The sequence below is a fragment of the Bubalus bubalis genome, chromosome 11, assembly GCF_019923935.1.
Source record: "Bubalus bubalis isolate 160015118507 breed Murrah chromosome 11, NDDB_SH_1, whole genome shotgun sequence".
Taxonomy (NCBI): domain Eukaryota; kingdom Metazoa; phylum Chordata; class Mammalia; order Artiodactyla; family Bovidae; genus Bubalus; species Bubalus bubalis.
The window spans coordinates 52494616-52521913 of record NC_059167.1 but is presented as its reverse complement, the minus strand read 5'-3'; the positions used below and the strand labels follow the sequence as shown (position 1 = coordinate 52521913).

Below are 27298 nucleotides of genomic sequence, written 5' to 3'. Positions count from 1 at the left end.
AAAATATTTTTTACTTATCTCCCTCTCTCTTGTTTAACCAACAGTGTTGAGCACATCCTATGGGGCAAATCCATGCTATCCTCTACTTAGGTGTGGTTGGATCTTGTTTGGAGGACATGTCAACTAAGAGGTGGCTAAAGTGAAATGCCTTCTTTCATTTCTGTGGTGTAATGGAAATAGCAATGATCAGATCAGATCAGATCAGTCGCTCAGTCATGTCCGACTCTTTGCGACCCCATGAATCGCAGCACGCCAGGCCTCCCTGTCCATCACCAACTCCTGGAGTTCACTGAGACTCATGTCCATCGAGTCAGTGATGCCATCCAGCCATCTCATCCTCTGTCGTCCCCTTCTCCTCCTGCCCCCAATCCCTCCCAGCATCAGAGTCTTTTCCAATGAGTCAACTCTACGCATGAGGTGGCCAAAGAGTCCAAAACTTGGGTTTTGCTCTTTACTCAGTGAATGATGGAGAGCAAGTCACATAATCCTTGTCTGGTAAGAAATTGCTCAGTTCTGTCTGACTCTTTGCAGCCCCATGGACTGTACCCGCCAGGCTCTTCTGTCCTTGGAATTCTCCAGGTAAGAATAGTGGAGTGGGTTGCCATCCCCTTCTCCAAGGGACCTTCCCAACTCAGGGATTGAAACCAGGTCTCCTGTATTGCAGGCAGATTCTTTACCATCTGTGCTACATGGTAAGTGCTATGTAAGTGTAAGCTAATCCTTGGGTTTTGCTCTTTACTCTGTCAACTTAAAATATAGTCACATACTGAAGTAGAGACTATTTTATTTGTTGAAAAATCTTAGGACTTCAAGCCCAGCAGACAGCATCCCAAGTAGCAGTAGAGGAAGAAAGAGAAGGAGACAAGGCTATATATAAATCTGCAACAAAGGGGGCAGGTAGTCTAAACATCAATGATAATTGTTAAGTAAGGAAAACCAGATAGCAGGTTAAGGAATTTGGCGTTTCTTATGTATGGGAAGATGTAAGAGTCCAGGATTATTGAAGTCATTTCTTTCATATGCATCTCAGCTATGTAGGGCCAGCATCCTGCATTTTTACAGAGGTATTTTCTTTCTTGAATTGCCTTCAGTTCAGTTCAGTCGCTCAGTTGTGTCTGACTCTTTGCAACCCCATGGACTGCAGCATGCCAGGCCTCCCTGTCCACCACCAACTTCCGGAGTTCACTCAAACTCATGTCCATCGAGTCGGTGATGCCATCCAACCATCTCATCCTCTGTCATCCCCTTCTCCTGCCTTCAATCTTTCCCAGCATCAGGGTCTTTTCCAATGAGTCAGCTCTTTGCATCAGGTGGCCGAAGTATTGGAGTTTCAGCTTTAGCATCAGTCCTTCCAATGAACATTCAGGACTGATTTCCTTTAGGATTGACTCCTTGGATCTCCCTGCAGTTCAAGGGACTCTCAAGAGTCTTCTCCAACACCGCAGTTCAAAAGCATCAATTTTTCTGTGCTCAGCTTTCTTTATAGTCCAACTCTCACATCCATACATGACTACTGGAAAAGCCATAGCCTTGACTAGACAGACCTTTGCTGGCAAAGTAATGTCTCTACTTTTTAATATGCTGTCTAGGTTAGTCAAAACTTTTCTTCAAGGAGTAAGCGTCTTTTTATTTCATAGCCGCAATCACCATCTGCAGTGATTTTGGAGCCCAGAAAAATAAAGTCAGCCACTTTTTCCACTGTTTCTCCATCTATTTGCCATAAAGTGATGGGACCAGATGCCATGATCTTCGTTTTCTGAATGTTGAGCTTTAAGCCAACGTTTTCACTCTCCTCTTTCACTTTCATCAAGAGGCTCTTTAGTTCCTCTTCACTTTCTGCCATAAGGGTGCTGTCATCTGCATAGCTGAGGTTATTGATATTTCTCCTGGCAATCTTGATTCCAGCTTGTGCTTCCTCCAGCCCAGCGTTTCTCATGCTGTACTCTGCATATAAGTTAAATAAGCAGGGTGACAATATACAGCCTTGACGTACTCCTTTCCCTATTTGGAACCAGTCTGTTGTTCCATGTCCAGTTCTAACTGTTGCTTCCTGACCTGCATACAGATTTCTCAAGAGGCAGGTCAGGTGATCTGGTATTCCCATCTCTTTCAGAATTTTCCACAGTTTATTGTGATCCACATAGTCAAAGACTTTGGCATAGATGTTTTTTTCTGGAACTTGCCTTAGGGCTCTGTAATCACTGATGACTGTGACATCCTTAAATTCTGCAAGAAGTGACCTGCTTGTCAGGATGGCTCAGGAATTCGTGGCTGCTGCTTGCTGGCATGGCTCAGAAATTCACATTTGGAGGACGAGAATCACAGACAGCTGTGACATCCTTGTTTATTGATATGACAGGAGACATCTGACTTGATGAACATGAGTTTGAGCAAACACTGGGAGTTGGTGATGGACAGGGAATCCTGGCATGCTGCAGTCCATGGGGTCACAAAGAGTTAGACACAACTGAGCAACTGAACTGAATTGACCCCATTTCACAACTCACTGAATAACCAAGAATAAGGCAGTTAATCCTTTTCCAAACCCAAATTTCTTCTGTAACATCAAGTAAGATCTCTTTCATCTACAGCCACTATTGGATTGAGTTAAATAAGCTACTATGGAACAAAGGGGCTTTTCAAAACAGAGTTATGGGATTTAGACTGTGTAGATAGACAGGAAAAACAAGCCACATGCCCTAACCCAGTAATTCAATACAGAAGCTGCCAATCTTGGGAGGGTATGGAAGCCACAGCCAGGGCAGAGCTGGAATTGGAACCCTGACTTCCCAATACCAATCTCAGTGCTTTTTCCAAGCTGTCATGTTACAAGCCTTCAGCATGTTGACAGTGAGGGTGGAGCATGTCAGTCAGTCACACAGCTCGGGTGTGTCTCCACACCTGCGCTTGCCACTAACGTACCTTGGAACAACAGCCTCACTCTCTCTGGGTCTTGGTTATCTTTTCACACAAAAGAGTTGGCCTGTATGCCCCTTTAGCAATGACATTCTAAGGAGTGAGCCAGGGCCAACACACACACACACACACACACACACACACACACACACACACACACACACACACCTGGACACAGAAAGGTCTTTGCAGTTCTATGAGTTCCCAACCCACCCTCATCTTCTAGGACTGCTCATTGCCTTAGATCAAGTCAAGTCCCAATACCTCTTTTCAACATGCAAAGCCCTACCATTACCAAACTGCCTTTCCCACCTGAACATAGCCTAGTGTGATCCTCATAGTCCCCATATGTTCCTGCCACTTCCTACAGCTGTGTTTTGATTTATTCGATTCTTGAATTGCCATCATTTCCACACTGTTTTCAAGACCCTGCCTCTCTTTAAGGTCGGAGATGATGGTAAGGATCCTGGTTCCCCTGACATACCACATGTGTGTGCCATGTCACCAGGGTGTGATGCTGTGGGGGAACTTGTCCATATTCTGTTCTTCTCACTTTGCCCATAGTGTTCAGAGATATGCCTCCAAGCACAAAGCAGGGGCTCCACTACAAACACTTTCTGCTTTTGAGTTTGAATTTTTTTATGTGTACTTGGGGGAAAAAGGATCCAGAGAAGGGATGGGATTGGCCTAACATCACATGACCGATCAAGGACACATCCAAGATAGCCAAGCTGGAAAGGAAGCCTGGATCCCCTGACTTCTAACCAACAAGCTTGATTTGTTTTTGCCCCCTATTGATGAGTTGAATAATTTAGCATTTAAAATATGTGCATGGATATTTATTAGGGTTCCATTTCTAAGAGTAAAAAAGTCAAAGCCATCAAAATAAGAATAATTATGGTACCAGTAGACAATAAAAGCTTATGAAGTCATTAAAACATTTTAATAGAGTTATCTGGAATCTTTAAAAAAAATTATTTAAAAAGTGATTTGTTTATTTTTAATCTTTTGTCTACTCTGCATGGCAACTGGGGTTTTAGTTCCCCAAGGGATAACAACCATGTCCCTTGCATTGGGAGTGCAGAGTCTTAACCACTGGGCCACCAGAGAAGTTTCTAAAAAGGATTTGGAGCATAGAAAACATGAGATAGCATGCAAAATTAACCAGGATGGGTTGTCAATGAAAACAAGTATGGGGGAATGTGTGAAATAATTCATCTGCATAAAAAAGAAAGCATACACATTTACAAACAGGTCTGCAGGCACACACCAAACACCAGTATTGGAAACCAACCTAAACTATTATCAGAGCTTTACTGCACTGGGAGAAGTACATGGCAATTTTTGCCATTTTTTGTACTTGTGTAGAAGGAAATGGAAACTCCAGTATTCTTGCCTGGAGAATCCCAGTGACAGAGGAGCCTGGTGGGTTGCTGTCTATGTATGGGGTCGGACAGGGTCAGACTCGACTGAAGCAACTTAGCAGCAGCAGCAGCAGCAGCAATATGCATATGTGTTTTATAATGAAATGCACTATCTTCATAGTCAGAAAAAATAAGGATCCATCCATTTGGAAAGTTAAAATGCAAAAAATCTTAAAACTTATATGGAGACACAAAAGACCCTGAATAGGCAAAGCAATTTTTAGAAAACTATAACTAGAGGAATCATACTTTGACTTCAGATTACATGACAAAGCAACAGTCATCAAAACAGTATGACACTGGCATAAAAACAGAAATATAGATCAATGGAACAGAAAAGAAAGTCCAGAAATAAACCCACACACCTATGGTCCATTAATCTAGGAAAAAGAAGGCAACACTATACAATGGAAGAAAGATAATCTCTTCAATAAATGTAAAACTGGACAGTTCCATGAAAAAATTAATGAAATTAGAACATTCTCTTAACACCATACACAAAAATAAACTGACCATGCATTAAAGACCTAAATAGAAGACTGGATACTATAAAATGGATAATATGTTTTCTTAGAGGAAAACATAGGCAGAATACTCTGATATAAATCACAGAAAAATCTTTTGATCCATAAAAGCAAAAATAAACAAATGGGGCCCAATTAAAATCAAAAGCTTTTGAACAGCAAAGGAAACCATAAAACAAAACAGAAAACTCACAGAATGGGAGAAAATATTCTGAAACAATCTGACTGACAAAAAATTAATCTCCAAAATATACAAACAGCTCATGCAGCTCAATACTAAAAATAAGGGGAAAAACCCAATCCAAAAGCCAGGCGGAAGACCTAAATAGACATTTCTCTAAAGAAGACATACAGATGGCCAACAGACACATATATATAAATTGCTCAACATTAGAGAAATGCCAATCAAAGCTACAATGAAAAAAAAAAAAGACAGCTACAATGAAGTATCACATCAGTGAGAATGGTCATCATCAAAAAGTCTACAAATAATAAATACTGAAGAGAGAAATGTGTGGAGAAAAGGGAACCCTCCTACACTGTTGGTGGAAAAGTAGATTGGTACAGATACTGTGGAGAACAGTGTGGAGGGTCCTTAAGAAGACTAAAAATAAAGCTATCACATAGATCCAGCAATCCCACTCCTCAGCATATATCTGGATAAAACCATGGCTAAAAAGGATATGTGCACCCCAATCTTCACAGAAGCATCATTGACAAAAGACAAGGAAATAAACTAAATGTCTATCCATGAATTAATGGATAAAGATGTGGTACCTATATAATGGAATATTACTTATTGAAAAGAATGAAATAATGCCATTTGCACCAACGTAAATGGACCTGGAGATTATTACACTAAATGAAGTAAGTCAGACAAAGACAAATATCATAATATCACTTATGTGCAGAATTTTTTAAAAAGCTATAAATGAACTTATTTACAAAATGAAAACAGACTCACAGACTTTGAAGGAAATAACAGTTACAGAAAAGAGGAGATAAACTGGGAGTTTGCGACTGACACCTATACATGTCTACATTTAAAATACATATCCAACACGGACCTACTGTGTAGCACAGCAACTCTGCTCAATATTCTGTAATAACCTAAGTGGGAAAAGAATAGATACTTGCATAAGTATAATTGAATCACTTTACGGTACACCTGAAACTAATACAACATTTTTAATCATCTATACTCCAATATAAAATAAAAATTTTTAAAGAGAAAATATAAAATGTAAAAAGAGAGAGAATTCTTTGATAGGTGTACATCCCACCCAGTAGAGGAAATGACAGAGAGAATGCAAACAGGTGAGTGGCTCAGCATCGAGACTGTCACAATTACTCTACTAGGTGAACTCAGACCTGACAGCTTAATTGCTCCCCTGGTTTAAAAGCTTCCGCATTAAGCCCTTAGCAACTGTGTCAGATGATCAAAGCCATTCTTTAGTGATGGAACCTGAGGACAGTGAGGAGGAGAGGGCTACAAATTTCCTATGTGGCCCCTGGATAGTCTGTGTCCCTCCACACTATTTCTAACAGATGAATTTGCTTTCTGCTCCTCTCACTCCTGAGGATGCTTTCTTGGTTATGGTAGGAATTATTAACACAAGGAACTGACCCAACACTTGAGGCTTACTTAGTTCTCTCACTGATTGCAAAAGAAAGGGCCAGTTACCTTCTCTTCCTGAACCAGTTTCATCTTTTACGAAATGACACTAACTCTGCTTAGCCCCTGAGATTTTCTCATCATGTTATTTATAATATGTGCAAAAGGATTCATCTCCAAAATATACAAACAGCTCATGCCGCTCAATACCAAAAAAACACATAATCCAATGGAAAAAAAAAAAAAAATGGGCAGGAGACCTAAATATACATTTCTTCAAAGAAGACATTCAGATGGCCAACAATCACATCAAAAGATACTCAACATCACTAATTATTAGAGAATGCAAATCAAAACTGCAATGAGGTATCACCTCATACCACTCAGAAAGGCCATAATCAAAAATTCTACAAATAATAAATCCTAAAGAGGGTGTGAAGAAAAGGAAACCTCTTGCACTGTTGGTGGGAATGTAAATTGATACAGCCTCTGTGGAGAACATTATGGAGGTTCCTTAAATATTTTAAAATAGAATTAACATATGACCCAGCAATCCCACTACTGGCCATATAACCTGGGAAAACCATAATTCAAAATGACACATGTACCCCAATGTTTATTGCAGCACTGTTTACAATAGCCAGGACATGGAAACAACTTAAAGGTCCAATGGCAGATGAATGGATAAAGAAGATGTGGTGCATACATATGATGGAATATTAGTCATAAAAAGGAACAGAATTGGGTCATTTGTAGAGATGTGGATGGACACAGAGTATGCCATACAGAGTGAAGTAAGTCAAAAAGAAAAACAAATATCGTATATTAATGCATACATATGAAATCTAGAAAAATGGTACAGATGAACCTATATGCAGGGTAGGAATAGAAATGCAGACATAGAAAATAGACATGTGGACATGGGTTGAGGGAGGGGAGGTTGGACAAATTGGGAGATTAGGACTCAAATATATACACTATCATGTGTAAAATAGATAGCTAGTGGAAACTGCTGTGTAACACAGGGAGCTCAGCTAGGTGCTCTGAAGTGACTTAGGTGGGTGGGGTGGGAGGGAGGCTCAAGAGGGATGGGATATATGGATATCTGAATATATATAGCTGATTCACTTTGTTATACAGCAGAAACAACACTGCAAAGCAATTATGCTCCAATTTTTAAAAATCTAAAAGGAAAAAGAAGCTGGCTTCTGGTTCAAGATGGCAGAGTAGAAGGATGTGTGCTCATCTCTGTGAGAGCACCAAAATCACAACTAGCTGTCAAACAACCATCGATGGGAGGACACTGGACCCCACCAAACAAAGATACCCCAGGGCCAAAGGCAAAAAAGAGGCCACAACAAGACAGAAGGAGGGGCATAAGCATGATACTCGCTGTGTGGGTTACCCACAAACTGGAGGACAATAGTACCAAAGTAATTCTTTCTCTGTTGTGAAGGTTTTGAGCCCCAGGTCAGGCATCCTAGCCTGGGGATCTAACCTTGAAGGCCAGCAGGATTTAACTATAGTCAACCAAGCCCAGGAAGCACAGAGTCCTAAGCAGGATAAACCCAAGCAGGAACGCACCAAGACACATAGTAAAATCAAACTGGCAAAAATTAAAGACAAAGGTAAAATATTAAAATATGGCAAAACCAGTACAATATTGTAAAGTTAAAAAAAAAAAAGTTTCACAAATCAAAAAAAAAAAAAAAGCAACAAGGGAAAAACAAACAACATACAAGGGAACTCCCATCAGGTTATCAGCTGATTTTTCAACAGAAACTCTACAAGCCAGAAGGGAATGGCATGATATATTTAAAGTGAGACCTGTAGTCTCACTGTAGATGAGAAGACCCTACAGCCAAGAATACACTACCCCGCAAGATCGTCCTTCAGATTTGATGAAGAAATCAAAAGCTTTTGAGACAAGCAAAAGTTAAGAGAATTCAGCACCACCAAACCAGCTTTACAACAAATGCTAAAGGAATTTCTCTAGGCAGGAAGCACAACAGAAGGAAAAGACCCACAGAAAATAAACCCAAATTTTCTTAATTGTTTTATTAAGAAAATGGTAATAGGATCATACATATCAATAATTACCTTAAATATAAATGAATTAAATGCACCAACCAAAAGACATAGACTGGCTGGGCATGTATGTACTTTCACTTACCACATCACTCTGCTTGACTCTCCAAATTGTATGTAATTATTTTATATTGTAGGTTAATCATGTTCCCATTATGGCTTGCAATTGTAATTATCTTTTTTTTTTTTTTTAAATCTGGCTCCTGATTGTAAAAACTGATAAACATCTTTTACTGTTGTGATTATGTAACTATTATTCACTTAATACTATTGTACCATGATCTGTCAACAGAAAACTAGACTTCTGTATCACAAAAACTACCATTTAGTAGAAAACTCTGTAATCACTTTCTAAAATCCAGATGCATATTAGAATTATCTTGGAATTTTTTGGAAAATACAAATGCCCAGGTATTGCTTTTTTCCTCCAAAGCTCCAGATGTGTTTCTAATGATCAGCCATGTTTAAAAACAACTGGACTATATGATGATCTTTAATCTAGTTTTTTCACTTTTTCTATTTCATAGTCAGTGCTCTCATTTCATTTGGTTTATATTTTCCAATTTCACCATCTTTTTTTTTCTCATGTTTTCTTACACCTTTATCAACTGTAGTAGAAAAGCTTTTGTGCATGTGTGTGTGTGTATATATATATATATAGTATGTATAATGTATATTTTAGAAAACTTGTAGAATTTTTGCCTAACTAAAAATTTGACATTTTAATTCCACTTGTCTGACTCAGTATGAATAGAACGTTAGATTTCTAATTTTAAATAAATAGATATGAAATGAGCAACAAAGGTTTACTGTATAGCACAGGGAACTATAGTCAATATTATAATAACCTGTAGTGGAAAATAATCTGAAAAATAATATATGTGTATATTATAACTGAATCACCTTGCTGTACACCTGAAACATTGTATGTCAACAATACCTCAATAAAATACATATATTAAGAAAAAAAACAAAAATTAAAAGAAGCTTATACGGATTAATGTTAATGGAATAAGTTTGTTTTTTTAAGACTTTGTACAAACCTAAAAAAAAAAAAAGGAACCCCTGTGCTATCCACTTGAAAGAAATGTAACATTTTAAGTCAATTGTACTTCAATAAATAAACTTTTTAAGTGCAAAACAAAAAAAAATGTTACGTCCAAGGTCCTTTTTGGGTGGGGATATAAATGACATGCTTTTATGTGCTAGAGGATTTCTCTATAGACTCAAACTTAGGCGGTGTGAGGGAAACATGGTTGACATGAGCAAAGAAGCCTTTTTCATTTTAGTGCCATTTTGTTCTGTCTGAATTTTATCTTGTACTACCTTTCATACAATTTAAATTAAAATAGATAACGTTATCTACCTCATGAGCTAATTAAAAAGACTAAATGAAGCTGTCTGTGTACAACTTTTCTGTAAAGTTCGACTCACCAATGTCAATTTTATTCTTCTTAAGAGAAGCAAATATTTATTGGATTCTAGTCTAAAAGTAAGAATCACCTGAATTAGAACTTTCATCTTTAATTATTCTTCATGGTTTGAGACAGGAGACCAGTCACCATCTTAGGGTGTTGTGTGGGCCACCAAGGGTTGGCCCATCTCCCCCCACATGCCCATCTCCCCACCACCGAGGTCACCACCCTGAGGCCATATCACCATCTAACCAGGCTCCCTGCTCCCTTGCTCCTAGCTCTTCTCCTCACAGCGGTTACAGAAAAAGAGCTCAAACTCAAGCAGTCACTGCTCTGCTCATGACCTTCTAATGGCTCCCACATCAGCCAAAATCAAATTCCTTACAAAGGTCTGACATCATCCACCTGCCCCTTCCATGTTTCAAACCACTTTTTTCACTCCTTCAAGCATGGTTCCAGCCATGGGTCTCTTGGCTGCTCCTGGCCCACCGACACCTCCCTTCCTCAGAGCCTCTGTTCTTACTCGTACTCCACTATCTGTACCCATGTCCTGGTTACCTGCATGGCTCACTCCTACAACTCAGGACTCAAATGTCACCTTCCCAGGGCAACCTTCACTGATCCCCCACTTCCATATTATATCCCTTCACACACACACACATGGCCCACTCCCCTTTCCTGGTTTATTTACCTCCCTAACACTTACCACCATGTTTTTTATACTTTTCATTATTGCCTCTCTCCCCTTACTGCACAGTTCACTCCATGAAGCAAGGAAAGTCGTCCCCCGTCCTTAGAACAGTATGTCACACACAGAAAAGAAAAAGTAAAAATGTTAGTCACTCATTCCTGTCCTACTCTTTGCAATCCCATGGACTATAGCCTGACATGCTCGTCTGTCCATGAAATTCTTCAGGCAAGAATCCTGGAGTGGGTTGCCATTCCCTTCTCCTGGGGATCTTCCCAACCCAGGGATCAAACACTGGTCTCCTGTACTGCAGGCAGATTCTTTACCCCTGAGCCATCAGGGAAGTCATGACACATAGAAATTGCTTGATAAACCTTGTTTTACCTAATTCTGGCCATGGGGAGAGTAAGTAATGAATTAAGCTACCGGTCAGAAGACAAGACAAGAACTCAAGTAGGTAGTTTGGACACCCTCTTTGGCGGGGGGAGGGGTCTTTTTAAAATTGGCAGGGGGTGTTACATGATGAAAGCAGGAAGAAAACCATCTCAATGAGATAATAGAACTGTTCACTTAATTGGTAAGAGTTTAAGGTTAGACATGAGTCGTGCAGTTGCTCAAGGTCATAAAGGGCTTCCTGACAATATTCAGAGTACAGTCTCCCGGGATGGAAATGAGGAAACATTCCTGCAACAAGTAAACACAGAATCAACACAGTCATTAGGATAAATACGGATACTGTATGCTGATTCATCTTGAGGTATGGCAGAAACCAACACAGTATTGTAAAGCAGTTATCTTCCAATAAAAAAAGTAAACAAAAGTACTAATTGATAAAACAGGCAAGGTTAAACATTTACTCTGTGTTCACAGTAAATGTATTAGCAGATCATAGATCGGGAAATACTGGGGCATTTCCTGGATAAAGTCAGATTAGAAGCAATAATTACTTCTCTTTTGATCACTTCACCGGGGTGGTTTCCCCTAGTGTCAGGGTTGCTGTCAGTTTTACAGCTGTGCCCACCCAGCTAGTAGCTCAGGCATGTGATTTTATTGCCCTGATCACAAAATGAAGTTCCTGAGAAATGAACAATGGAAAGATCTCTAAGAGTCAATGAGTCTTCTTGGGACGGTATAGTCAGTCACAAACAGGCAGGACCCCTACTCTTGAGAGTCATGAGGAAACCAGAGGGGTCTCCAGAACTTGAATGTGAGATAAGACCATCAGATATTCCAAAAACCCAAGCAAAGAAGCTGCACTTCCTTTAACACACCTGTGCAAATCACCTGTGGTCACCCAGGCCACTGTGGGAATGTTCTTTGTATTTCATGAGGTCGGATCTTGTATAATAAGAGGGGTGATCTCATTCTTGTAGAAGAGTCATTTCATTCTGCTATGAGCAAAGCTCTACTCCTCTTGCCACCTATTTCCAACCTTCTCTTCAGCCTCTTCTATTTCCTGCCTTTCCCTCTCTGTTAGATCCCAGTTGTATTTCTCTCCCACTTATATTTCTCTCCCAATTCCCAGTGACTATCACACAGTACATGACACCTTTGAGTTGGAGGGTCTTAGTAGGAAAAAAAAAAAAAAAAGAGGAGGGGAGAAACTGGTCTATTTATTCTGGATGTCATTCATACCTAAAAGCCTGAGCAAGTCAGTGATCAGTTCATTTCTTATTGGAGGACCAAGTAAGAAAGGTGATGCAAAGATATGAAATGGTCAAGACATAATGTAGAACTGGAATGTGTCTAATACAAAAATGTATGCCAGAACATCTCATGTCTTTAAGAGGGTTACAGATTCAATTCTAAATTTTCTACCTGGAAAAAAGGACTATCAGTAACATAAGCCCTAGGGTCTATACGATTCAAAAATAAAATGATTTGAGAAACACATACCAGACATGATACCAATGGGAGAAAAAAATGTACAATGTAATGAACAATGTCTTATTACATTTAGAATGTTCTAAATGAGTTCCATGAACTACTTAGAAAGTGAAAGTGAAGTCGCTCAGTTGTGTCCGACTCTTTGCGACCCCATGGACTGTAGCCCACCAGGCTCCTCCATCCATGGAATTTTCTAGGCAACAGTACTGGAGTGGGTTGCCATTTCCTTCTCCAGGGGATCTTTCCAACCCAGGGATCAAACCTGGGTCTCCCGCATGGCAGGCAGACACTTTACCATCTGAGCCACCAGGGAATCCAAGCCCTCAAGAAAAACCATGGCACCTCTCCTCAGAGCCCTTTACTGACAGCAACTCTAGGGAAGTCCAGGTTTGGAGAATCAGCCCATCTGACAGCCTGTCACACACTAGCAGCACATACGTGGCTCTGGTGTAGCTGGGACTGTTTTGTGATTGCTATTGCTATTGTTTAAGTTAATCCCCTTAGCAGGGATGTGTGTGTCTCAACTCTCCTCCCACTTTTGCATTTATTCCAGTCATTTTGTCTATTTATGTTACACAACTGGCCTCTGAAGGCATTGTGTTGGAGACAGTCATTCATCTACTCCCTTAGGTATGTCAGTATCTCTTACTGCCTGATAGTGTTCTCTGCAAGTAAGCAAATAACATCCTACCTCAGAAAGCTTAAATCCTAGTACAAAGGAATGGGCATGTGGTATCAGGCAAGTGTTATAGAAAATAACAAAGCAAGAGAAAGGAAGGGCTGGAGGGAGAATGAATCTAGGGAATAGTTAGGGAAGGTCTCACTGAGGAGGTCACATTTGAATCATGACCTGCAAGAAGTGATTAAACTATGTGAATGGCTGGGGGAACAGCAAGTACAGTGGCCCTGAGGTAGGGAAAAGAAAGTGAAAGTCATTCAGTCATGTAACTCTTTGCAACCCCATGGACTATACAGTCCATGGAATTCTCCAGGCCAGAATACTGGAGTGGGTAGCCTTTCCCTTCTCCAGGGGATCTTCCCAATCCAGGGATCAAACCCAGATCTCCCTCATTGCAGGTGGATTCTTTACCAGCTGAGCCACCAGGGAAGACCCTGAGGTAGGTAGAGGATTGCCTAGTAGGACAAACAGAATACAAGCTAATGTGGCTACAGTAACAAGTCCAGGTGAGCCAAGGAGCCCGTGAGAGAGAAGGAATGGTAGGAGGGCAGGGCAGGCAACGTAGGACCTGGTAGATCACCATAGGTACTTCAGAAAAAGTCACTGGAGGGTTTTGAGTGAAAAAATGACATCACCTAACTTAAGTATTAGAAGGACAGCTCTATATAGTGGATGCAGCAGAAGCTCATCTAATGACCATTGCATTCATCCACTGATTTAGAGAAACAGTAACTTATGCCATGGCATAAATCCTTTTGAAGGAGGTTGCCACTATTGCCATTAACCCTATCACAGTTTGGCCTCAGGCCAAGCTACAGGGAGGGAACACAGCCACACCCACTAGCAGAAAATTGGATTAAAGACTTACTGAGCATGGCCATGCCACCAAACCAAGACCCTGTATGAAAAGGCAGAAAGACAGGACACTGAAAGGTGAATCTCCCAGGTCAGTTGGTGTCCAATATGACACTGGAGACAGTAGAGAAGCTGCTCCAGAAGGAATGAAGAGGCTGAGCCAAAGCAGAAACACCACCCAGCTGTGGATGTGCCTGGTGGTGAAAGTCCGATGCTGTAAAGAACAACATTGCATAGGAACCTAGAATGTTAGGTCCATGAGTCAAGGTAAATTGGAAGTGGTCAAACAGGAGATGGCAAGAGTGAACATCAACATTTTAGCAATCAGTGAGCTAAAATGGACTGGAATGGGCGAATTTAACTCAGATGACCATTATATCTACTACTGTGGGCAAGAATCCCTTAGAAGAAATGGAGTAGCCCTCACAGTCAACAAGAGTCTGAAATGTAGTACTTGGGTATAATCTCAAAAATGATAGAATGATCTCAGTTCGTTTCTAAGGCAAACCATTCTATGCCCCAACCACTAATGGTGAAGATGATGATCAGTTCTATGAAGACCTACAAGACCTTTTTGAACTAACACCAAAAAAAAAAAAAAAAAAAGATGTCCTTCTCATCATAGGGGACTGGAATGCAAAAGTAGGAAGTCAAGAGAAAACTGGAGTAACAGGCAAGTTTGGCCTTGCAAAATGAAGCAGGGCAAAGGCTAACAGTGTGCCAAGAGAATGCACTGGTCATAGCAAACACCCTCTTCCAACAACACAAGAGAAGACTCTACACATGGACATCACCAGACAGTCAATACCAAAATCAGACTGATTATAATTTTTGCAGCCCAAGATGGAGAAGCTTTATACCGTCAGCAAAAACAAGATGAGGAGCTGACTGTGGCTCAGATCATGAACTCCTTATTGCAAAATTCAGACTTAAATTGAAGAAAGTAGGGAAAACCACTAGACCATTCAGGTATGACCTAAATCAAATCCCTTATGATTATACAATGGAAGTAACAAGTAGATTCAAAGGATTAGATATGATAGAGTACCTGAAGAACTATGGATGGAGGTTCATAACATTATATAGGAGGCAGTGATCCAAATGATCTCCAAAAAAAAGAAATGGAAAAGGGCAAAATGATTGTCTGAGGAGGTCTTACAAATAGCCAAGAGAAGAAAAAGGCAAAGGAAAAAAGGAAAGATAAACCAATCTGAATGCAGAGCTCCAGAGAACAGCAAGGAGAGATAAGAAAGCCTTTTTAAGTGAACAATGCAAAGAAATAGAAGACAATAGAATGGGAAAGACTAGAGATTTCTTCAAGAAAATTAGAGATACCAAGGGAACATTTCATGCAAAGATGAGCACGATAAAGGGCAGAAATGGTATGGACCTAACAGGAGCAGAAGATGGTTAAGGAGAGGTGGTTAAGAATACACAGAAGAAGGTCTTAATAACCGGAATCACCAAGATGGTGTGATCACTCACTTAGAGTCAGACATCCTGGAGAGTGAAGTTAAGTGGGCCTTAGGAAGCAACACTACGAACAAAGCTAGTGGAGGTGATGGAATTCCAGCAGAGCTATTTCAAATCCTAAAAAATGCGGCACTCAATATCCCAGCAAATTTGGAAAACTCGGCAGTGGCCACAGGACTGGAAAAGGTCAGTTGCATTTCAATCCCAAAGAAGGGTAATGCCAAGGAATGCTCAAACTACAGCACAATCATACTCATTTCACATGCTAGCAAGGTAATGCTGAAAAACCTTCAAGTTAGACTTCAACTGTATGTGAACCAAGAAATTCCAGATGTACAAGCTGGATTTAGAAAAGTCAGAGGAACCAGAGATCAAATTGCCAACATCCGCTGGATCACAGAAAAAGCAAGAGAATTCCAGAAAAACATCTACTTCTGCTTCATTAACTATGCTAAAGCCTTTGATTGTGTGGATCACGACAAAGTGTGGAAAATTCTTAAAGAGATGGGACTAGCAGATCACCTTACCTGCCTCCTGAGAAATCTATATACAGGACAAGAAGCAACAATTAGAACCAGACATAGAACAATGGACTGGTTCTAAATTGGGAAAGGAGTATGTCAAGGCTGTATGTATATGTATATATGTATGTGTATATATATATATAGATAGATAGATAGATAGATCTTTAAATAGAAGGAAAAGAGACCAAACATTTTATAGAAAAGTCACAGAGAAAAATAAATTGATATAAAATGATATAAAAATGACACTTAAATATGTGAAACCTATAAGCAGAAACCTGAGAAACTGTATGCAGGTCAAGAAGAAACAGTTAGAACTGAACATGGAACAACAAACTGGTTCCAAATCAGGAAAGGTATACATCAAGGCTGTATGTGGTCACCCTGCTTATTTAACTTATATGCAGAGTACATCACACAAAATGCCAGGCTGGATGAAGCACAAGCTGGAATCAAGATTGCCAGGAGAAATATCAGTAACGCCAGAAATGTAGAATACACCACCCTAACGTCAGAAAGTGAAGAGAAACTAAAGAGCCTCTTGATAAATCTGAAAGAGGAGAGTAAAAAAGTTGGCTTAAAACTCAACATTCAAAAAACTAAGATCATGGCATCCGGTCCCAATACTTCATGTCAAATAGATGGGGAAACAATGGAAATAGTGACAAACTTTCTTTTCTTGGGTTCCAAAATCACTATGGACAGTGACTGCAGCCATGAAATTAAAAGACGCTTGCTCCTTGGAAAAAAAGCTATGACAAACCTCGACAGTCTATTAAAAAGCTTTTAATTTTGCTGACAAAGGTCTACATAGTTAAAGCTATGGTTTTTCCAGTAGTCACATACTGATGTGAGAACTGGACAATAAAAAAAAAGGCTGAGCACTGAAAAATTGATGTCTTTGAACTGTGGTGTTGGAGAAGACTCTTGAGAGGCCCTTGGATAGCAAGGAGATCAAAACAGTCAATCCTAAAGGATACCAACCCTAAATATTCATTGGAAGGACTGATGCCGAAGCTGAAGCTCCAATATTTGGCCACTTGATGTGAAGATCCAACTCATTGGAAAAGACCCTGATGCTGGGAAAGATTGAGGGCAGGAGGAGAAGTGGGCGACAAGGGATGAGATGGTTGGATGGCATCACCAACTCAATGGATATGAGTTTGAGCAAACTCTGGGAAATAGAGAAGGACAGGGAAGCCTGGTATGCAGTCAGATATGACTGAGCGACTGAACAAACCATCTATTCAAGAAGTTCCTCATAGGTAGAGTTTCTTGCAGACTTGGTGGCAAAGAGCAGACATGTTGCTAGCTCAGGACAAGCCATGATATTTAATCAACAGCAGGGCTGAGAGTACAAACTTCAGAGAGCAACTGAGATGGGTACAGGAGGAGACAGCTGCTCTTCCCCTCCCATAGGAGAACCAACAGAGCCTTTAGAAAACAATCTGCTGCTGCTACTGCTGCTAAGTCACTTCAGTCGTGTCTGACTCTGTGCGACCCCATAGACGGCAGCCCACCAGGCTCCACCATCCCTGGGATTCTCCAGGCAAGACTACTGGAGTGGGTTGCCATTTCCTTCTCCAATGCAGGAAAGTGAAAAGTGAAAAGGAAGTCGCTTAGTTGTATCCGACTCTTCATGACCCCATGGACTGTAGCCCACCAGGCTCCTCCGTCCATGGGATTTTCCAGGCAAGAGTACTGGAGTGGGGTGCCATTGCCTTCTCCAAGAAGTCAATCTAAGTCAACACAAACAGGAGTGACTAATACCCACTGGAGCTGGGCTACAACTGTTGGCTGGAAACTCCAAACAGCAGGTGCAACAAAACTTTTATCAACTTCCTCCTGAGAACAAGGTGCCCAGGGAACATGGAGGTCTGAGCAAAGCTACTTCCTGGTGAATCTAGACTGGGAGGTAAATGAAATCTAATGCTGCCTTCCTGGGATCATAATAATCAGTTAAAACATGATTAAAAGCGAAGGCTTTTGAAGGAAAGTTATTGTCTGCAGAACAATAGCCCTTTCTTCTGGTCTGTAAGGGTTTCTACGTGTTCTAGCAGTTTGGGCACCTGAGAAGGAAGAGTCCTGCCCCCGCCACCCCCCTCACCACACACAAATGGCCCAAGCCTCTGTGAGGCACCTGAGGACAATGGACCAGCACTCTGGGTGCCCCAAGGCTGCACCTCGTAGCAGGGAACCTCAAGCAAGTTGTCTCTCTGAGGTACAGTGTCATCTCCAAATGGGGAGTTTCATGAGGATTTGATGAGATTATAAATAAGAGGAACAGAGCACAGTTCATCATGGGAATTCATTCAAATCACAGGCTCCCTTGGCCTTCCCCTGATCTACATTGACCAAGAAGGGGCCCCAAGCAGGGCCCCCAGCACCTCTGACTGCTTTTCCACGTGACCTGCATTTCCCAAGTGCTGGCTAGAGAAGTCTGAAGCTCCCCAGTCTGTGTGTAAGGCCAGGGAAACCCACCGAGACCTGATGGGTTTGTTGCTAAGGAAGACCAAGCAGATTCTTGGTAAGTTTCTGCTTGACCCCCTACCTATCACCCCCACGCCCAGCCCACACACTGCCCTTGCCCAGCACATGCACTACCGAGGAGATGGCCCTGGGCAAGCCTCCCTGAGGAAGGTTGGGGCAGCTCCACACCAACAGCACTGCAAGGCCTAAACACTCAGCACAAGCATTTCTGTCCCTCTACCAAATACAGAACATGCAAGGTTGCCTAAGAGGTTTCGAGAAAGATAAACAGGAGCCCCTTCAAGGAAAAGGAGAGTTTTTCTGGGTGTTACAGAGGTCAGCAAAGTCCCCTCAAGGTCTCATGTAGAAGACCAAAGAGGGAGGGCTCAGGCCACAGCACCTGGACACAGGATCCCCACCCTCTGCAGCCCCTACCTGTGTGGCTCTTGGCCTCACTCACAGCCACCTCCCAAGGTAGTAGAAGCCAGATTCAACAGGCAGATAGCAGGACAGAGAGGTGAACCAAATTGCTGCAAAGATGAAGCCCAAGAAATAAGATTCAGAAAGTCAAACTGCCAACACCTGTAAAGCCACCCGGGGCCCAGACCCTTCCTTCCAGGTCTCCCTGGGTGGCTTTGCTCAGCTTCTCCTGCTTACTTCACAGGAACAATTAACCCACACTGCTTGAAACAACGGACTCTAGTCCTTCCACACAATGACATCATGGTACTACCGTGCACCTCCCCTTTCTAGAGGTGTTTCTATCTGAAGCATCAGGACACTCCAATCTGAGCTCCCCTTCTCTGGCTTGTGTGACATAACCACCTCCCAACTTCATTCGAGTTCTTGGCCCCACCTCCCATTTCTTGCTCCTCACGTTCACACATCATGACCTCAGGTACCACAGCACAGCAGGACGGGCCTCAGGACTTTGGGGTCACCCTTGCTGGATTTGGAGGTATCCAGAGTCTCCTCTCACACACTCCTGTGTGAAATATGTCTCCCCTGTAAGAAAGCTGAATTTGCCACCCTGTAATATGTCTCTTTGACATATTAATTGTTCTAAGCTGGTCATTTTCTGAGAAATAACATGGGAAGGGCTCTGAAAATATATAGGACTTGCTCTTTTGTGAGAAACACCATTGTAAGGGGAATCTCCATTTTTATGGGCAACTGTCTGTCTGTACCTGGAAGAAAAAGATGACCAATTATCTAGCAACTGATCAATGGAGAAGGCAATGACCTAAGTCCATATCCCTTGCCCCTGTTTACTGTGCTTTTCCTGGTCACTTCCCATAACTGACTCTCCCCACCCTCCACATCCTCCCATGTCTTCAGCTGAAGGCGCTACTCAAGGTGAGGGTTTCAGCCATTGTGATGAGTTACTCATTTTCCCCCAGTCTCTCTCACATATCTGTTATTAAACTAAAATTTATTTATTTTTAAGTGGCAGATAATGGCTTTACAATATTGTGTTGGTTTCTGCCATGTCTTCATATTATTAAACTTTTGTTTGATTTTTCCTCTGTTAATCTCTCCAATGTCAATTCAATTCTTAGACCAGCCCGAAGAACATAGAAGGGCAGAGTAAAAGGTCTTCCTGCACCACTCTTTGGGCATCTCCTGACATAGGTCATACTGCACCTCTCCAGACTCCAAACTCAAGTTCTGAAACGTCTCGCCTCAGCTCCACAGGGACTAGGTCCCCAGGTGACCCAACAATCCTACCACTTCAGCTCCACAGACTCACAATCTCAGAGCAGCAAGACAGCTCAGAAGTCATCACATCTTTTCAATTTTTGAATTCCTTCTGCCATAATGGAGGGTGACCTCCTTGAAAAGAAGCGTAGCCCCTACAGTCCCAGGGGGAACCAACCAACCACTCTTGCCTGACAGAAATGAGCCCCCCTGATATCCCATGTCATCCTTTGGATGACACGTTGTCCCTCAGTCCCCTCCTCCTCCTGAAGCAGCCTGTCCAGGGTCAAAGTGCTTACTGCCTTCTCCTGTTCTTTCTCCTCTCCTCCTGGCTCCACATCCTCAGTTTCTTTCATGCCTGCTCAGATGCCTGTTTTGAATCCCCTCATTAGCTTCATTTCTCTCTCTTTAAATATATCCTGAGCTCCAAATGCTTCTTGCACCTTGACATGCATGAAAATCACCTGGCCTCTCCCTGCCATCCCTGCTTGGGTTCCACGGTCTGGGATCTCACTTGGGATGCTTCTACTCGGAATCAGCTGGAGCTTGTTAGAAATGTAGCTCCTTGGCCTCATCCAGACTTTTTGAATCAGGATCTGCATTTTAACAAGATCCAAAGGTATATAGTATGCCATTAAGATTATGAAAAAATATATATATGCTGGTAGCCATGACTGAACATTTTACTCATTGGAGAAACTGGAAAACCATCCCATGGTCCAGCAATACCGCAGACCACTTACATCAGAGGCTGGAATCCAGGCATCAGTGATTTTAAACCTCCCCAAGTGATTATAACATGCAGCAAGGATTGATAACTCTGCTATCAAGTATGTTAAAGTGCAGACCCTCTCTTTGGAACCACTGCCAGGAAATGCCAGGATGGTATGCAGGAAATGCTCTGCAACCTTGAACTCTTCAGGTCCTGGCCGGAGGTCCCATTTGCTCAGGGCAGCCCTCCACACTCAGAGAGCAGAACCCCATGGTCCTTCCTCCCTATGTCCTTTGCCTGCCCTTTTGTCTACAGAAGAATGTTAGTCAAAAACAATTTAATCAGAGAAATGAGAAAATGCAGAAGCAAAGGAAACAGGCAAACAAGACCAAGTAATAAAATTTTATTCATTAAGCAAAATCAAGGACATTTAGTTCTTCCTCAACGGCCCTAGGTAGATAATATTCTGAGCAATATGCTTTGAGCTGTTCAGTAGACACTGAAACTCACACCAGGCAGAAGTTAACTATATGATAACCAAACTGTAGCCATGATGTAAGCTGCTACAATCTGAGAACTGGCTTCAAGGAAATGGAAACCAGTTGACTCTGGAACTAATGATTAACTGTATTTTAAAAAATCAAGATGACTCTGATCAGACCATTGCATGATCAGTTTCAAGATGACCATCAGAGCTAACTGTGCTGTTTCTGTATGTAGCTCCCTCCCTCTGCCTACATCCATGAGACTCTCCTTTGATTGTCAGGGGGAAGCTAGCTGTTGGACATGAGTCTGCCATCCTCCCCATCTGCCCACCTCTGAAATAAAGCAACCCTGACTCTTAAGCACTGGCTTCTGAGGAGCAAGCAGATGGACCCAGTTTTGGTAACAACAATGCTGACTCTTTGTGAGGCAGTACAGAGAAATGATTAGGAGCACTATTCTGGAGTCAGGCAGACCTGGAATGAATCCAGAGTCCGATTTAATTAGCTGCATGATCTCAGAAAATGTACGTAATTTCTCTAGACCTCATTTCCTTGTGAGTAAAGTGGAGCCAAGACAACTACCAACTAAAGTCACTGTCAGGGTTGAATTAAATGAGAAGAGGCATGCACAGTTCTCAGCACAGCACCAGCCCCCACAGGTGGCAGGCAGTGGTTCCCTGCAGTTCCTAACACCGATGCTAAAACTCCTGATGGTCTGCATGTGCAGCTGCTACAGCACAGGGACTCGAGGCATGCAGCAAGGTTTCCCTTCACAAGGAGCTCCGGTTTAACCAATTCTGGGCAGAAGAGAAATGTATCACAAGACTTGCCCAAAACTGAACACAGGAATGGAGCCAGCTGCAGGGGTCTCACTGGGAAACTTTCAGTGATGTCCTGGGAAGGATTCAGTCTCAACAGCATCCATGAGCTACTCAGCTCAGGGTTCAGGTTTTCAAGCCAGTGTCTGCTCTGGTCAGCCAGGGTCACCTGCCCTCTATGTGGTAAGCAAGGGTCCCTGTAACTTAGACTCCCAACAGGACTATCAATAGGAAGCCCATTCTCCAGAGAAATCAGAGACTGTCACCTAGAGAAGTGGAGGCTGGCCAGACAAAAGGAGATGTCCACTTCATCCCTTAAATCTTGGATCCAAAGGCAGGACCTCACATTTATTACTATATTTTTATATTATTTTAATATTTATTTTATTAAGTTTTTTGGCTGTGGAGCATTTGGGATCTTAGTTGCCCAACCAGGGATTGAACTGATGTCCCCCCACAGTGGAAGCTCAGAGTCTTAAATACTACACTATCATGGAATTCCCACTACATTTTTAAAAATATTTTTTACTTATTTATCTTTGTGCTGGGTCTTTGTTGCTGCATGGGGGCTTTCTCTAGTTGCAGAGAGCAGGGATTACTCTCTAGCTGCCATTCAGGGGCTTCCCACTGTGGTGGTTTCTCCTGTTATGCAGCACAGTCTCTAGGCTCACCAGCTTCAGGACCTCCAGCATGTCGGCCCAGTAGTCGTGACTGTGGACTCCAGAGCAGGGGCTCAATGCTGGCCCCCAGAGCTAGCTGCTCTGCAGCCTGTGTAATCTTCCTGGACTAGGGATCAAACCCTTGTTCCCTGCACCAGCAGGAGTCTTATTCACTGAGCCACCAAGGAAGTCACCCACTACATTTTTTAATGGAAGTATCTCTTTCTTTTTTGAGTGTTTTCTAATGACAGCTTTCCTGCGATCTAATTCACTCTTAAAGTATACAATTCAGGGGACTTCCCTGGCAGTCCAGTGGTTCCACTACAAGGGGCATGGGTTTAATCCCTCCTTGGGGGAACAAAGATAGTGCATGTTTTGTGGCACAGACAAAAAAAAGAGAATGAAATGACAATTCAGTAGCTATTAATATATTTACTGAGTACCATCACCATCAAATTCCAGATCATTTCATCACCCCCAAAAGAAACCCCACCCCATTAGCCATCATTCCTCATTCCTTCTTCCCCACAGCACCTGACAACCACCACTTTATTTTCTATCTCTACAGATTTGCCTACTCAGGACACTTCATAGAGTGGAATCATAATATTTGTTTGTCCCTTTGTGTATCAAAATTTCATTCCTTTTTTATGGCCAAATATCCCATTGTATCGATATACCACATTTTCTTTATCCATTCATCACTGGAGGACCATTTGGGAGTTTCCACATTTTGTCTATTATTAATAGTACTGCTATGAAAATTATTGTACAGATTTTTGTACAAGAGAATGTACACTAAGCAACTGTAGAATAAATATCCACAGAAGACAGATATTAGCTAGTTTATGTCAATCTTCCTTCACCACTTCCTACCCTAGCAAGTGGAAGGGACTGTATGCAAGTTTAAATAGCTATAGACCCAACTCAGCTTTTTGTTCCTGTGAGTGGCAGTCTTTGATAGCGTGTCCACCTTGGTCCAATCAGCTGTGACCAGGGGCATAAGCCATCTGGGCAAAAGACTGTGTGCAGAATGGTTTCATGTAAAGAGTTGTGGCAAAGAAGACACCCAAACTGACATTTCTAGAGTAATTCAGAGGTGACCAAGTTACAGAAGGACTCCTGAAAGTAAATTTTTGGATAATGAGTGTTTCATATATTCAGTGTTGTTAATTTGCTGATGCTTCAGATAGAAACACCACCATCCACTCTTACATTTCAATACATGTTCAGTAATAACCATTTATCCAATAATACTGATTACCTATTAATTACTTGTCCTTTTTTAGGCATTAGAATAAATTTGTATTTTAAGAGGGATTCAGGGGACTTCCCAGGTGGTTCAGTGGCTGAGACTCCCAGCTTACAATGTAGGAGGCTCAGGTTCAACCCCTGGTCAGGGAACTAGATTCCATATGCTGCAACTAAGAGTTCACATGCCACAGTTAAATATCCCTCATGTCCCAGCTGGGCTTCCCTGGTGGCTCGGATGGTAAAGGGTCTGCCTACAAAGTGGGAGACCTGGGTTTGTTCCCTGGGTTGGGAAGATCCCCTGGAGAAGGAAATGGCAACCCACTCCAGTACTCTTGCCTGGAAAATCCCATAGACTGAAGAGTCTGGTAGGCTAGTCCATGGGGTCACAAAAATTCAGACATGATTGAGCAACTTCATTTTCACTTTCATGTCCCTACTAAGACCCAGTGTAGTCAAATAAATAAAAAAATATTTCCTTAAAAAAAATAAGAGGGATTCAGGACCAACGGGGTGGGGAGGATCACCAGAAAGGACGGACTTCTTCCTACTAAAGCGTGTTTTCAATCTGAGACTAATGACTACCTGTGATGCTTTACTCGGGGGGCCAAGCACCTACAATGGGCTTCCCAGGTGGCTCAGTGGTAGAGAATTTGCCTGCAAGGAGAAGACTTGGGTTAGATCCCTGGGTTGGGAAGATCCCCTGGAGAAGGAAATGGCAACCCACTCCAGTACTCTTGCCTGGAAAATCCCATAGACTGAAGAGTCTGGTAGGCTACAGTCCATGGAGTCTCAAAGAGTCAGACACAACTTAGCAACTAAAAACAACAAAGAGTTTTCCTGTTTGTGTATAGCTCAGCAAAGTCCCCTCAAGGTCTCATGTAGAAGACCAAAGAGGGAGGGCTCAGGCCACAACCAACTAAACACAGGATCCCCACCCTCTGCAGGCCCTACCTGTGCGGCTCTTGGCCTCTCTCCCAGCCACCACCCAAGGTGGCAGAGCCAGATTCGACTGGCAGACACCAGATCCACACCAGGACAGAGAGGGGAACCAAACAGTTGGAAAGAACAAGTGTAAGAAATAAGATCCAGAAAGCCAAGCTGTCAACACCTGTGAAGCTGCCCAGAGTCCAGACCTCTCCTTCCCAGATCTCCCTGGGTGGCTTCCCTCAGCTTCTCTTGCTTACTTCACAAGAACAATGAACCCACATTGCCTGAATCAATGGACTCTAGTCCTTCCACACATTGACATCATGGTGCTACCGTGCACCTCCCCTTTCTAGAGCTGTTTCTATCTGAAGCATCAGGACACTCCAATCTGAACTCCCTTCTCTGGCTGGTATGACATAACTACCTTGCAAATTCACTCCAGTTCTTGGCATCACCTCCCATTTCTTTCTCCTCACGTTCACACAACATGCCCTAGGTACCAGAGCACAGCAGGACAGCTCTCAGGACTTTCGGGTCACCCCTGCTGGATTTGGAGGTATCCAGAATCTCCTCTTATACACTCATGCATAAAATATGTCTCTCCTGTAAGGAAGCTGAATTTGCCACCCTGTAATACATCTCTTTGACATATTAATTGTTCTAAGTTGGTCATTTTTCTGAGAATAACATGGGAAGGCCTCTGAAAAACAAATATGAGTTGCTCTTTTGTGAGAAACACCGTTGTAAGGGAAATCCCTGCTTTTTATGGGCAACTATCTGTCTGTACCTGGAAGAGAAGGATGACCAATTCTCTAGAAAGTGATCGATGGCGAAGGCAATGATCTAAATCCATATATGCCCCCGTTTACTGTGCTTTTCCTGGTCACCTCCCATAACTGACATCCTCCTGTGTCTTCATCTGGAGATGCTATTTAAGGTGAGGATTTCAGCCATTTTGATGAGTTACTCAATTTTCTCCAGTCTCTCCCACATACACAAGTTACTAAACTTTTGTTTGATTTTTCTCCTGTTAATCTCTCCAATGTCAATTCAATTCTTAGACCAGACTGAAGAACATAGAAGGGCAGAGTAAAGGTCTTCCTCCCCAGCACCACTCTTTGGGCATCTCTTGACATAGGTCTGGTTTTTATCGGTTTCAACCCAAAATACTGCACCCCTCCAAACTCAAGTTCTGACACGTCTCATCTCAGTTCCACAGGGACTGGGTCCCCAGGTGACCCAACAATCCTACCACTTCAGCTCCACAGACTCACAATCTCAGAGCAGCAAGACAGCTCAGAAGTCATCACATCTTTACAATCTTTGAATTTCTTCTGCCATAATGGAGGTTGACCTCTTTGACAAGAAGTGTAGCCCCCACAAATCCAGAGGAAACGAACCAACCAACCAACCACCACCGCTGGACAGAAACAAGTCCCCCTGACCTCTCAGGTTGTTCTTTGGATGACACGTTGTCCCTCAGTTCCCCACCTCCCCCTCCTGAAGCAGCCTCTCCAGGGTCAAAGTGCTTACCTGGCTCCTCCTGTTCTCTCTCCTCTCCTCCTGGCTCCACATCCTCCATTCCTTTCACTTCTGCTCAGATGCCTCAGTTTTGAATCCCCTCATCAGCCTCATTGCTCTCTCTTTAAATATACCCTGAGCTCCGCATGCTTCCCACTCCTTAACATACATGAAATTCACCTGGCCTCTTCCTGGTGTTCCTGCTGCGGTTCCATAGGTTTGGGTGGGGCCCAGGTGTCTAAATTACTAACAAGCTCCTGGTGAATCTGCTGCTGCTACTGCTCTCCACTCTGATTAAGAAAACTTCTACTCAGGATGGCATTTCTACTTGGAATTACCAGGCGCTTATTAGAAAACTGACTCCTGGGCCCCATCTAGATCTCCCAAAGCAGAATCTACATTTTAACAAGATCCACAAGTGTATATTATGCCCTTCAAATTTTGAGAAAACAGAAGTCAGCAACCATGCCTGCATGTTAGAATCACAGAAGAAATTGGAAAACCATCCCATGGCCCAAGAGTACTGCTGACATAGTACATCAGAGGTGGGAATCCAGGCATCAGTGGTTTTAAACCTCCCCCAGTGGTTGTAACACACAAGGATTGATAACTCTGCTATGGAGTATCTTAAAGTGCAGACTCGCCCTTTGGGAAACTGCCAGGGAAT

General features: G+C 42.4%; 1 protein-coding gene across 2 annotated transcripts in view; it reads right to left on the bottom strand.

The window, feature by feature from the left end:
* Positions 1–26772, bottom strand: part of GCNT3 (glucosaminyl (N-acetyl) transferase 3, mucin type) — a 137541-nt gene extending 110769 nt beyond the window's left edge. The window contains exon 1 of one of the 2 annotated variants that reach the window (XM_006072338.3): positions 26644–26772. The gene's annotated coding sequence lies outside the window, so the exon portion shown is untranslated. The remainder of the gene's footprint in view (positions 1–26643) is intronic. The other variant, XM_044925065.2, reaches the window with a different exon arrangement.
* Positions 26773–27298: the final 526 nt, after the last annotated feature.